This window comes from Hippocampus bargibanti, linkage group LG08 (assembly GCF_051943395.1).
Source record: "Hippocampus bargibanti isolate YZ-2025 linkage group LG08, ASM5194339v1, whole genome shotgun sequence".
NCBI lineage: Eukaryota > Metazoa > Chordata > Actinopteri > Syngnathiformes > Syngnathidae > Hippocampus > Hippocampus bargibanti.
This window is the reverse complement of record NC_142741.1, coordinates 9246751-9260435: the sequence shown is the minus strand read 5'-3', so window position 1 is coordinate 9260435 and position 13685 is coordinate 9246751. Positions and strand designations below refer to the sequence as shown.

Genomic DNA, 13685 nt, shown 5'->3' with positions numbered 1-13685 from the left:
GTCTTTCTGACCACTATTTAATCCACTTAATTCCCACATACAGACAGAAACTCAAATGTGTAAAACCGGTAGTCAAGAACCATTAAAATGTCACCCCCACTTCAAAAAGAAAGTCGAGTCAAAATTGTTCTTTGTAACAAAATGGATGTGGCATCTAAACAAAGCATTATGATCGATCTTGTGTTTGTGGAAAATAAATTTACCTCAATAGTGCACCTGTTTTTATCCATCTTGCCTCGTACTGATAGGACGATATTTTTATACACATCCTTAAACATCTGATGTTACTTTTAATTTCTACACATTTTTATTTATTTAGTTTAGTCAAAGTTGTTACTTTACGTATTTGTAGTTTAGTGTGAACTGTTACTGTAAACATCCTTAGTTCAGTCTGATTGTGAACTTTCACCTTTTTATCTAGTAGCTGATAGGCTCTTTTGAAATGATATAATTCCCACTCAATAACTACCTCAGGTGAGGTAGTGAGGGAGGAGCTTGCGCTTTCGCCGCTCTCTCTTGAAGGAGTAAAGATGTAACATGTCTCTACACTATCCGGAAGATTAAAGAATGTTTTTGTTTTCTACTTTGGTTCCTGCTTGATTTTTACATTCAAACAAGTGATTACTCTTCAATCACAAAATTGGATGTATAATTTGGTGCCGTGAAACCTAGGACCGACGTTCCAGCGACGGAGAGTTTTGCTTTGTTTGTGGACAAAGGATCGTCCATGCTCGTGTGGGCCTCTTCGACGCTGGTTGCTCGCACGGCTTCTTGATGGAGTTTTGGAGCCAGGACGGTGGTTTCTCTTACCAGGTGGGATGGGAAACGTCAACACTCAGCAATGTGGTTGGATATGTTGTGGGGTTTTTATTAATCTCACATAGGATTTCCTGGCCAGATATCCGAGTATCGAGTCATTGGCAATCCAGGCCTGGGCTGTTGGGTTTTGTCCAGGTGGGATTACCCTAGCCTAACCCTAGTGAATGCGTGAATGTAGCTCCATGAGGCGTCATCTCAAGGCAGGCCTCTGGACAAAATTCGTGCAGAAATTGTAGCTGTGATGAATGGCTGGAACAAGCTCGGAAAAGAAAGGATGAGCTCCAGTTTAAGCGTGAGAAGAGAATAAAGCTATGGTTGCTACAATGTCTTCAAAAGTAGGCCCTGATGAGGAGACGGCCTCGCGCAGACAAAGAAAAGACTGCATGACTGCTGGGGGGGTTCGCCATTTTTGGAGGCTGGAGGCCAACCCAAAGGCGGGACTGGGGGCTGGCCTGAGGGCATGCCTGGTGGCGTGGTTTCAGGTGCGGTGGGGGCTTTTCAGCAGAGCCAGGCAGCCATAGATGTGACTCCCCCTGTGCACTCCACAATGCCACTGCAGACACGTGGGGTGCTGATGTCCCCTGCTGGGGAAAGTCAGCCATTGCAGACTGACTTCGCAGAACAACTTGCTTGTGGTAGTGAAACCGTTAGCACCTGTACCAGAAGCAAAACATCTGCGTAATTGTCATGTCTTTGTACAAACCCGAACAACATTTTCCGGCTCTTCGCAAGGCTTTTAAAGGAGATATTGTTCCAGGTTTAGGCACTGTTTTAGAACCAGGTAACCAAGTTTGACCAAGAGCGCATTACCATTAGCATTATGCGTTTCAATGTCCGGTACGGGTCAAAATTTAGGTTTTAGCAGGGATGAGAATTTTCCACCAATCGTCGGATGTCCGACTTTGTATTCTCGCTTTTTCGCTGTTTATTTCGGCTTGTGTTGGCGGAAAGCGCCATTTTTATTGGATGATCTTGACTTAGGTGCCCTTGATGTCGAACAGGTAAATGCCCCCTTTTGAATAAGCGGACGAGTAAAAAAAAATCAACTTGAATGGTGAGAAGTATTCACCTTTGTGGAGACAACAGGTTCTAATTTGATAGAATCTAATTTGCAATGAAACAATAACATAGATGAAACAGTCGAATGTCAGTGGCACTATGACAAACTCCGTGCTAAAGTTTGCATCAATATACTTCTGTGAGAGGCGGCAGAAAGCAACCATGCAAGCTAATGATCAGTGTGCAGGCTAGCTAGCTTTGACCTTGCGTATGTACCCGGCAAGTTGATTTTTATTCCGATATTTTGGCTGGATTTTTACCAATCATGAGGAATAGAAAACCATTCATATTAATGGTGAGTATTATCACAAAGTTATTTTAAATGCATTCTGACATTTTGTTGAAATCATACACACATGTGTATATATATATATCTATCTATATATACATATATATATATAGATATATATATATATATATCTATATATATATATATACACATGCATATATATATATATATATATATATATATATATATATATATATATATATATATATATATATATATATATATATATATATATATATATATATATGTATATATATATATATATATATATATGTGTGTGTGTGTGTGTGTGTGTGTGTGTGTATATATATATATATATATATATATATATATATATATTGTGACATCATGAGAGGCTAGCTCTCATCGGGACAGGACAAGAAGTGCAATGGACGACAGGTTTGGATACAAACAAAATGTTTTAATCAAGGGTTCCAGGGGGAATTCACAAGCAACAAAGGTTTGAATAGTGTCTCTTCCAATACTTAAATCCAAATAAAGTCTCTTCTGATACTTAAATCCAAATAAAGTCTCTTCTGAGGTAAAACTGAAGACGGAGTTCTTTTCCAAGAGTCTCTAGGCCTCACCCCTCTTGACATCCTCCTCATGTAGCCTAGCCACCTTAGCTAGGTTCAAATCCAGTGTCCAGTCGTGTGGTCCCACTTGCAATGAGTTCCACGCAGCAATCAACTTCTTCACAGAGCACAGCAATCGAGCTTGTCTTTCCCCAAGCTCCACACTCAGAGGCTCTCTGCCTTAAGAGCCTTGCTTGCCAATCAAGCCCTGATCAGCTGCAGGTGTGTGGTTTTAATTGCTGCCCTCCACCACATGGGGCCAAGGCTCTCTCTGGGTGGAACCATCTTAGGGGGATGTATTTGCCCTCCAGGACACAGCCTCTCGTGAAATCACACATCCCCCCCCCCCTTGAGACCGACGTCCTCGGCGGGGTGAAGGATGCGAAACAGTACAGGAAGGCCTCCCTTCGGGAGAGGGCATCCGCATTGCCTTGGCGCTTGCCAGCCCTGTGCACAACAGAGAAGTTAAAGGCCTGGTAACCACCTGGTTACTCTGCTGTTGGTCTCCTGCTGTTGGTCTCCTTGTTCCTGGCCATCCATTGGAGAGGAGCATGATCAGAGACCACTGTGAAACGTCTTCCCAGGAGATAGAAGCGCAATGACTCCAGCGCCCATGTAATGGCAAGGCACTCCTTCTCCACTGTGGAATAATTCTTTTCCCTGGGCAACAGCTTCCTGCTAAGGTACAGGATGGGATGTTCCTCTCCTCCATGTACTTGCGAGAGTACAGCCCCCAGACCAACTTCTGATGCATCCGCTTGCACCATGAAGTCCTTGCTGAAGTCTGGTGCCACCAGGATCGGACTGGAACACAATGCCTGTTTTAGATTGGCGAAGGCCATTTCGGCCTCTGGGCTCCATTTCACCAATCGGGAGTTTTTTTTTTTGTCGTCAATTCTGTCATGGAGGCTGCTATAGTAGCAAAGTCAGCGATAAAGCGTCTATAGTAGCCAGCCATGCCTAAGAACGACCTCACCTGCTTCTTGGTAAGGGGTTGGGGCCAATCTTGTATAGCCCGTAGTTTTGCTTCTTGAGGCTTCACCAGCCCCCGTAGTGTAGCCCAGGTGGTTGGTCTCGCCAAATGCCAACCTGCACTTTTTCGGGTTTGCTGTGAGACCTGCTTTTCTGAGGGAGTCAATCACAGCTTGCACTCGGGGTAAGTGACTCTCCCAGTCGGGACTCTGTATGACGACATCATCCAAGTATGCTGCTGCATACCTCTTGTGGGGGGTGAGAATCCGGTCCATTAGGCGCTGAAACGTGGCGGGTGCTCCATGGAGACCAAACGGGAGCCTGGTGTATTGGTAGAGCCCCTCAGATGTGGCGAAGGCTGTCTTCTCCTTTGATGTCAGGGGCACCTGCCAATTACCCTTTGTGAGGTCGAGAGTGGTGATGAAGCGTGCCTGTCCCAGGGAGTCAATAAAATCATCAACACGAGGCGTCGGATACGCATCAAATTCAGACACCTCATTCAACTTCCAATAGTCATTGCAGAATCGTATTGACCCGTCTGGCTTGGGAACCAACACGATTGGACTTGCCCAGGCACTTTGGGACTCCTCAATTACTCCAAGTTCCAGCATCTTCCGTATCTCCTCCTGAATATCTGCCTTACGGGCCTCCGGCACCCGGTATGTACGTTGGTGGACTGTTTTTCCAGGTGTGGTGCGTATCTTGTGTTGCACCACATCAGTGTGTCCAGGTATGGAGGAGAAGACGTCTTGGTTACGCTCAACCAATTTGAGGGTCATCTGGCGTTGGTGTGGGGACAAATTTGGACCCGTCTGGACGTCTTCTCTGGCCGGTTCCTTCGCCTTGCTGGGGGGTAGGCAACTAAACAACGCCTCTCTGGCATGCCATTTCTTTAGGAGGTTCACGTGATTTGTGGTAGCCTTTCTGAGGGGAACAGCCTCTGGGAACCGCGTGGCATAATCCATCATAACCAAAATATACTGGTGTCCCCTAGCACTTTTTGGTAGAGGTCCTACTATGTCCAGCCCAAGCCTCTGAAAAGGGGTCTCTATGATGGGTAAGGGAATGAGCGGGTTTCTGTATGTGGGCTTTGGCGCCACCTGTTGGCACTCGGGGCAAGAACGACAGTAGTTCTCCACATCCTTGTGCACCCCTGGCCAGAAGAACCGTTGCAGGATTCTCTCTTTTGTCTTTTCGACCCCTAGGTATCCGCCTAGCAGGTGTGTGTGTGCCAAGTCCAGTACTGTGGCTCGGTGTGGTTGTGGCACAAGAAGTTGTTCACGTACTTCATCCTTTTGCTTCGTCACCTGGTATAACAGCCCCCGGTCAACCGCAAAATGGGGGTATGTGGGGCTTGTCCTTTCCCCCAGTACTACACCCTCTAAGACCTGCACATTCTTCATGGCGTTGGCAAGGGTAGGATCCTGTAACTGGACTGTACCATACCGGCCTGTTAGAGGAGGCTGCTTCTGGGTCCCTGGGTTCTCATCACCACTGGAAGCCGGGAGATTTTCTGGGGCTGGAGTTTCCTCGGCGGTCTCTGGGCCAGAGTCTCTGGTGGTGCATGTGCTGTCCCTAGGAGGGCACAGGCTGGGGAGAGTGAATCAGAGGGGTAGGCTTGGGTATTCACTACATGCGTCTTACCTCTCGCCTTCCGAGGTAGTCGGGCCAGTCTTTCCTGTGTTTCTCTCCACAGTGGGTGAAAGGCAGGGCAGTCGCGTCCAATGAGGAGGGGAACAGGGAGAGAGTCAACCACACCGGCTACCGTGCGGATGATTCCCTTGGTTGTGGTCATGGTGAGTTCAGTAGTGTGGTACTCCCTGGTGTCTCCGTGGACGCAGGAGACTGGAAGGGTTTTCTCTGGAGACAAACTGGTTGGATCCACCAGCGTTTGGCGCACCAAGGTGACCAGGCTTCCGGAGTCCAGCAGGGCTTCAACATCCTGTTGATTCACCGTCACTGGACAGGTGGGGGGTCTTGTTAGTGAGCTTTCACTACCCCCCAGGAGGGAGGCATAGTGAGCAGGGTGGGCACTGGAAGAGTCAGCGGTCGGCATGGACTCTTCCGCTGGTTTTCCACACTGCCATGAGATGTGTCCCGTCTCTCCGCATCTGTAGCATCGTCTGGTTTCGGTGCCACTGGGCGTCCGCCACTGCCTGGGTGGACTTCTGACACTACCTGGAGCAGTCTTGGCTGTGTTGGCGGGCTTGGGCAACTTTGGGCGGGCCATTCCAGTCCGGGATGGGGATGTGTTGCCGGTTTCCCTCTTGGTCGTTCGCAGCATCTCCGCTGTGGCCTGGTAGTGCTCCACCGCTGCCACAGTTTGACACGCAGTAGTCAGCAACTGCTGACTGATTATCCTTTTTGCCTCATAGGGCAGGGCTCGTAAGTAGCGATCCACGACAATGGCCTCGACCACCTCAGCTGCCGTGCTCCTTTCCGGTTCCAGCCACTTCCGTACGATGCGGGCCAATTCGTGCATCTGTGCCCGTGGAAGTTGGTCTGGCTGGAAAGTCCAGGTGTGGAAGCGCTGTGCCATCCCGAACTTGGTGAGCCCATGTCTGCTGAGAATTTCAGCTTTTAAATAGTTGTAGTCTTCTGCTCTGTCTGGGGTCAAGTCCAGGACAGCATTCAGCGATTCCCCTGTCAGGAAGGGTGCAAGCAATCCCACCCACTGCTGCTTGGGCCACTTTTCTCGAGTGGCGGTTGCTTCAAACGTATGCAGGTACGCCTCAATATCATCCGTCCCCCCCCATCTTGGCTAAAAAATCACCCACCTTCACCCGGGGAATATTCTTGGTGGCCATTTGTTTCTGCAAGAGCAATTCCTCTGCCTTCAGTTCATTGGCTCTCTTTTGCTCCTCCAGTAGAGCCAAATTGGCCCGATATTGGGCTTCCTGACTTGCAAGCAGGGTTTTCAAAATGTCTTCCATTTTTGTAATTGAGGATATTTTGAATTTAGAAAAAACATAACACAAACCATCAATGTCCATGCACTTACTAACGCTTGTCCAGTGCCCACATTCACCATATGTGATATCATGAGAGGCTAGCTCTCATCGGGACAGGACAAGAAGTGCAATGGACGACAGGTTTGGATACAAACAAAAGGTTTTAATCAAGGGTTCCAGGGGGAATTCACAAGCAACAATGGTTTGAATAGTGTCTCTTCCAATACTTATCAAAATAAAGTCTCTTCTGATACTTAAATCCAAAATAAAGTCTCTTCTGATACTTAAATCCAAATAAAGTCTCTTCTGAGGTAAAACTGAAGACGGAGTTCTTTTCCAAGAGTCTCTAGGCCTCACCCCTCTTGACGTCCTCCTCACGTAGCCTAGCCACCTTAGCTAGGTTCAAATCCAGTGTCCAGTCGTGTGGTCCCACTTGCAATGAGTTCCACGCAGCAATCAACTTCTTCACAGAGCACAGCAATCGAGCTTGTCTTTCCCCAAGCTCCACACTCAGAGGCTCTCTGCCTTAAGAGCCTTGCTTGCCAATCAAGCCCTGATCAGCTGCAGGTGTGTGGTTTTAATTGCTGCCTTCCACCAGATGGGGCCAAGACTCTCTCTGGGTGGAGCCATCTTAGGGGGATGTATTTGCCCTCCAGGACACAGCCAGTGAGACCTCAACTTACAAACACCTTATCTTACAAACGTCAAATTTATGAAAATTAAACCTTATAATAAGCACTATTTTCATAATACACACGGCTGGCGGAGTGATCTTCGGCAGAAGCACACGACCGAACAGCACCAGAGGTTAAGTTACCAACAGTCCTTATGGAAGGTGACTCTCCATCCATAAGCCATCAACGACCATCAAAAAGGTAAATAAAACTTTATTTTACAGCACAGTTTATTTCTTTAATTACAGTCCTCATGTAATGCGCCTCTCTTTCCAAACAGCAATTCCCTTTGACCTTCGACCTCCAATGCCATTCCATCAAGCCATAAATGACCATCACAAGTGTAAATAAAGTGACTTTATGATACAATGCACTGTATTTCTTTCATTACAATACAATAGCACACTTATTATACATAGAATAAGGTATGCTGTGTGTAGTTTTTAGGCTTATTTAGTTGAAAAGTATATTTTATGGAAACCCGGGAACGGATTATTCCCATTTTAATGGTTTCCTATGGGAATTTTTTTTTTAGATACACACTTTTCATCTCACACACTCTGTCTGGGACCCAATTAAGTTCGTAAGTTGAGGTCTCACCGTATATATATATATATATATATATATATATATATATATATATATATATATATATATATATATATGATTTCAATATATTCCAAACCACGCACATGCGGCTGATCATGGCGTGATTGGCATGCAAGGCTTTTAAGGCCAGAGAGCCTCTGAGTGTGTGGCCGGGGAGCTCCATTGTTGTCCTCTGTGAAGGAACACTGAGAAACTGATTGCTGCATGGAACTCGTCGCCAGTTGGGACCATAGCGCGGAACACCGGATTTGGAACCTTGCTAATGGTGGCTAGGCTACCTAGGAAGCACATCAAGAGGGGTATGGCCTAGAAACACATGGAAAAGAATGTCTTCAGTTTCACCTCACACACACACACACACACACACACACACACACACACACACACACACACACACACACACACACACACACACACATATATATATATATATATATATATATATATATATATATATATAGTAAAGTCTCGTTATATCGATATTCTCGGGAGTTAGAAAAAATGTCGATATATCCGTTCTGTGCCATGAGCTCTCCATTTTATGCCTCTTTTTTTTGGGTGAGAGATGTTCCCCGAATGTTCCCTCAAAAATGGCACATATAATTCTTTAATCGATTGCAAACATGTATGCTTTCTTCTTCAGTGCTTTCCTCTACAGTGTATTTGAATCATATTCATAACTGGATGTGTAACAAGAAAGCATATGATCCGAATCTGAAGCCATTGTTTGGATTCACAAGCAATGCAAGACGTCTTGGCGTGAAGTCATTTTTATTGGTGTTTTTCATTTGAATAAAAAGTGACATCGGTTGTGCTTTAATGCACAGTATGGAATGTATGGTAATTTTCAAAATCACGCTTCAGCAGACAAAACAAGAAACATTGTTGCAAAAAACGATTGCATTCATATACAGTACAGTGGGCATGTACATAACACAACAGGGAAACTGCAACGCTTACATCTTACTGTATTATGTATGCAATTTAAAAAAAAGTCATCAATCTTCTTCTGCTTCCCATTTTTACCTTTTAACACAAACACTTCAATCTCGTCTGCTACACACGAGCTAGCGTCTGAAAATGGAAATGGGTCTGCTACACGGGAGCTGGTTACGTAACAAACTCACGTGACCAAGTCGACCAATGGCAATGCCGATGGCGTGTATCGATATAAACATCGCAAAATGGCCGGGGGGAGATGAAAAAGAGCACCGTACTAACCGGATTATCGTAAAAACCACTAATCATACTAAACGGAACTAATTATACATAAAAAGAACGAAATGTGCACGAGAAATGACAATAATGTTGTAATAAGCAGTATTATCAATATAAACGATATCGATATAACGAGACTTTACTATATATATATATATATATATATATATATATATATATATATATATATATATATATAATTTGTGTGCCCCCCTTTTTTGCACTTTTTTTTCCTCATTTGTCATTCTCAACCCTGTTTTATAGATGATGATGGGTTTTTATGTGCTACCGCTAAACACCAATATCACCGTTTTGCCCGTATCTTTGTATCTTTCGTGGTTATGTCGTTGGAAAGTGTTTTCATTTAATCCCCCGCTTGGTTTTGGATTATGTGCACCTGTTATGGAACCGACAACACGTTTATTGTCAACAGTCATCCGGTACACCATCATGTTAAGAGAGAGTATCGTTTAAGCCTCATGATTCCATCGGGGGAACCGGAACAATTCAAACACCATAGCACAGGTAGTAAAGTAATGTCCGCTCTTTTTCCGCAAATTGAAGTGGCTAAAACCATGCTAAGAATTGAGACAATTAATTACAGAGTTCAAGTGTTTGTAAATGCCAGTTTGAAAGTGGATGAGATGCAAAACACCGAAATTTCAACAAGTCGACAAATGGTGCTGCAAAATAGAATGGTTTTAGACCTTTTGACAGCCCCACAAGGGGGCGTCTGTGCCAGTGACGTGCGGTGAGGTTCATGGCTGGTGAGGCACTGACGTCATCATAGTCAGATTTACAAACATATGAACTCTACAGAGTAGTTTATTCACCATTTGATTGGCAACAGTTAACATATTTTGTTTAAAATTTCATGTCAGCATTTCTTGTATATACAAACTGTAGCATAGAAAAAAATAATTAAAAAAAAAACGTTTTTATCGTGTTACCTTTAGTCCATGCGCCGCTCCTTCTGAAGAAAGGCATCGATAACTTCTTTGTAGAAGCCTTCCTTATCTTTCTTCAGTTTTAAAAGTCTCTCTGTCTCAACGGAGATCACTGCCAGTGAAGAAAGTCGTCCTTGATCAGTCCTGTTCCCACTGTATGTTTTCAGTGCTGAGAATGACAATCTCGTCTACTTCTACAGCAATAAATGGGGCTGCACCGATCTCCTTTTTAATGTCATTTCTAATGACATCACCAACTGCTTCAATTAAATCGTTCTGTATTCTGTTTCACAGGCTAGAAAATATAGTGGATGTCCCAAAATGACTCGCTCGCCTGTCATCTTTCTGAGCGAAAGCATGTAATAGTTCAACATAGTTGCCACGATGAGCAGAGCCCTTACTTTCATCATTTCCACGAAATGCCAGCTGTTGTTTGGCAAGGAAGCAGGTGGCATTGATGAGATCTTTTAAAATCTCCCGGTTCTCCTTTACCTTAGCATTGTGGATGCTGATGTTGAGTCTTCGCTCATTTTTGATGAGGCTCCGTTGTAAAATTTTCAGGTCACAATATCCCATTTGCGTCCAGACATTGTCACAAATTGAGAACAGAAGGCAGGAAAAGCAGAAAAGACGGTTTCTTGCTGGACATCCACACAGCCAGCCTTTTCGTGTGTACCAGTCCGCCTGAAAAGAGTGATTATTGTGTCCCGTTGTCTGAAGCAAACCTTTTAGCTCCGGTGTTGGTCTTCCTTTAATTATTACCTCCTGCTTCGATAGAAAGTCCAGTTTAGAAAATTCTTTCAATTAAGATATGTAATCCTCCATTCTGAAAGTGAGGCCAAGCAACACGAAAAAATGACTGCAGAGTTGCACTTTACTTGCTAACTGTTTACTGTAGCTTTCTGTCTCTAATTCTATTATTCTGCAGACGTGGAGTAAGAAGTATCTCTGGAATCACAAGCGCCCCCTGCCTGTCATGAGGCGGGAGAACTGTGTGCCTCACCAACGCACAGCGTTTTGATAAAAATAAAACAAAATAAACACTGGAGTACAGTGTTTATAATGTACAATGACTCTACATCATATACACCAGCTAAACTGTAGAAATTTGGATTGGATTGGATTGGATATGCCTTTATTAGTCTCACAGTGGAGAAATTTACATTTCACAGCAGCAAAGTGATGAAAGGAATGAAAGTAGAAAAACGAAATACATGAGCTGCTGGAAAGGCAGCCACTCTCGCGGCGCCGTCTTGAAGTCAAAAGAACAAAAAAAAAACTAAATAACAAATAATATGACAGCATAGAGACAATATGACAAAACAAAGACACAGAGAGACATTCATTCTTCAGAACTTGCTGTACCCTCTTTGTGATGACACAGAATGATGAAACAGTTCTAGATGAAAGAGGAGAAGATCAAAGCATCTTTCCACCAGTGGATCAGGGACATCATGGTGGAATGTGCATGTCAACTACAAGCTAAATGTTGAAAGCAAACACGCAGCTGTAGCATCCATTGACGAAAAGAGATTGTCTCACATCTCCTGTTCCACATAAATCTGCTTCAATTCCAAGCCGCAACAGTTCCACATACGCATCGGCGCTCTGCATTGACGCTCCTTTCTTCTTATTGCGGGTTCCTCAAGCCATGCATCCATCCAGCTGCAGACCGTCCAACGGCACTGACCTTTCCGCTAAACAAAGCGGGGCTGTGAAGATGCTGCCCATTACAGGCGCAAAAAAGCACAATGGCCCCTTTGGTGCCATTGTGAATTTATGAATTTAGTTCATATACTAAACGTGTTTGAACGCTTTAATTGCGATATGCAGAAGGACAGCAACGCGGTCTCACTGCAGAGCAAGCCAGCACAGTAAGCATAGTGATTGTGCAATCCATAGTGAGGTTCAGCCGGCTGGTGCCTCACTGCTCGTCTCTACTTAGTATTTGAACGGTAAATGTGAAAATTCAGCGATTTAGAAAAAAATCCTAAAACGGTGAAGTTAAATGGACAAGAACTTTAAAGTACAAATCACTAAATACATATAACTGTTTATTTTTTTTTTTTCATTTGATATTTCCATGACAGCTTTCCATGATGACAGGTGAGGCACTGCCTCCACTGACTGCACGTCACAGACTCTGTGCGATGGTTGGTGACACTCATTACACGTATAGACCGGAAGAAGCCAATTTTATAAACATGACGAATGATTTCTCTTTTATCAGGGACCTCAGAGATGCTATGGCCAAAGATCAACAACCTGATCTTTGCCATGCTTTTTGAAAGCCCTTGGTATACGACTTTGCTGAGACTGTTTACACCTATCGTGATCGTGCTTTTTCTCTTTTTTTTTTTTAGTCATTGGCTGTATTGTTCCTTGTTTATGAGCGATGGTGATCTCTATGATAACCAGTTCCCATATTAATTATGTGAAGATTTTGTACCAACAAATGCGTGAAGGGGATACTGTTGTAATTTGGAATTTTATGCCATGGCCAGAGTGTGGTCGCTGGTACCGGAGGGCCGAGAATGATTTTTTTCCCTCTGCATTAATTACATCAGGGGTTTTCACCTTCTCCATGGGAAAGTCTCCCCGTGCCTTTAGTTTATGATGTTCACACTGAAAACCGTTGTGGGGATGTATGTACTGATGTTTTGAATGTGTAACAGGGGGGAGATGATAGGACGATTTTATATACACATCCTTAAACATCTGATGCTGCTTTTAATTTTTACTCTTTTACATTTCTTTAGTTTTGTCTACGTTGTTGCTTTACGCATTTGTTGTTTAGTGTGAACCGTTACTTTAAACATTCTTAGTTCACACTGATTGTGAACTTTCACCTTTGTATCTAGTAGCTGATCGGCTCTTTTGAAATAACGTCATTCCCACCGTATAACTACTTAGGGTGAGGGGTCGCCCTCTCGCCGCTTCTCCCTTGACGGAGTAACATGTCTCTACACTGTCCGGAAGATTAAAGCACTTTTTGTTTTGTACTCTGGTTCCTGCTTGATTTTTACATTCAAACAAGTGATTACTCTTCAATCACAAAATTGGATCTATCAGTACCGATACTTGATGTTGACTGAAAATGATATCACAATGCCTCAGGGAGAAGTATGGGTGGGGTGAGTCCAGGGTTTCACCTGTTCATTCAAAAGCCCGACAGCAGTCCGTTGGAAGGAGCGGTGGTATCTCTCTACTTCTTTCAGTGCGGATGTATCAGTGTCTGCTGTGGTCCTCACTCTGGTTTTCACATCTAAATCTACTTTGCCGCCGTCACTCACTTTTCTGGCATCACTGCTCTGCATCAATGCTGCCCGTGTAGGAAACTGGCTCCTCTGTTCGCCTCCATGTCCTCGGCAGTAACAGTGGCACACCACCTTATTTGCAACAAACATATATATTTTTTTAATGATGATTTATTTTTGTCTCCAAAAAAAGGGAAACTGCACATATTGCACAGGCGTAATGGGATGATGTTTCCTCACTGTGTCTGGAATTTTACAGGCAAAAGCAACCATTTAAAGGCAGCCTTCAGCCCTGATTTCTTTAAAATGAATCTT

At 44.1% G+C, this 13685-nt stretch overlaps 1 protein-coding gene across 4 annotated transcripts in view; it reads left to right on the top strand.

The window, feature by feature from the left end:
• The window catches only part of man1a2 (mannosidase, alpha, class 1A, member 2), a 194527-nt gene that overhangs the window by 81909 nt on the left and 98933 nt on the right, over positions 1-13685 (top strand). The gene's annotated exons all lie outside the window — the stretch shown is intronic.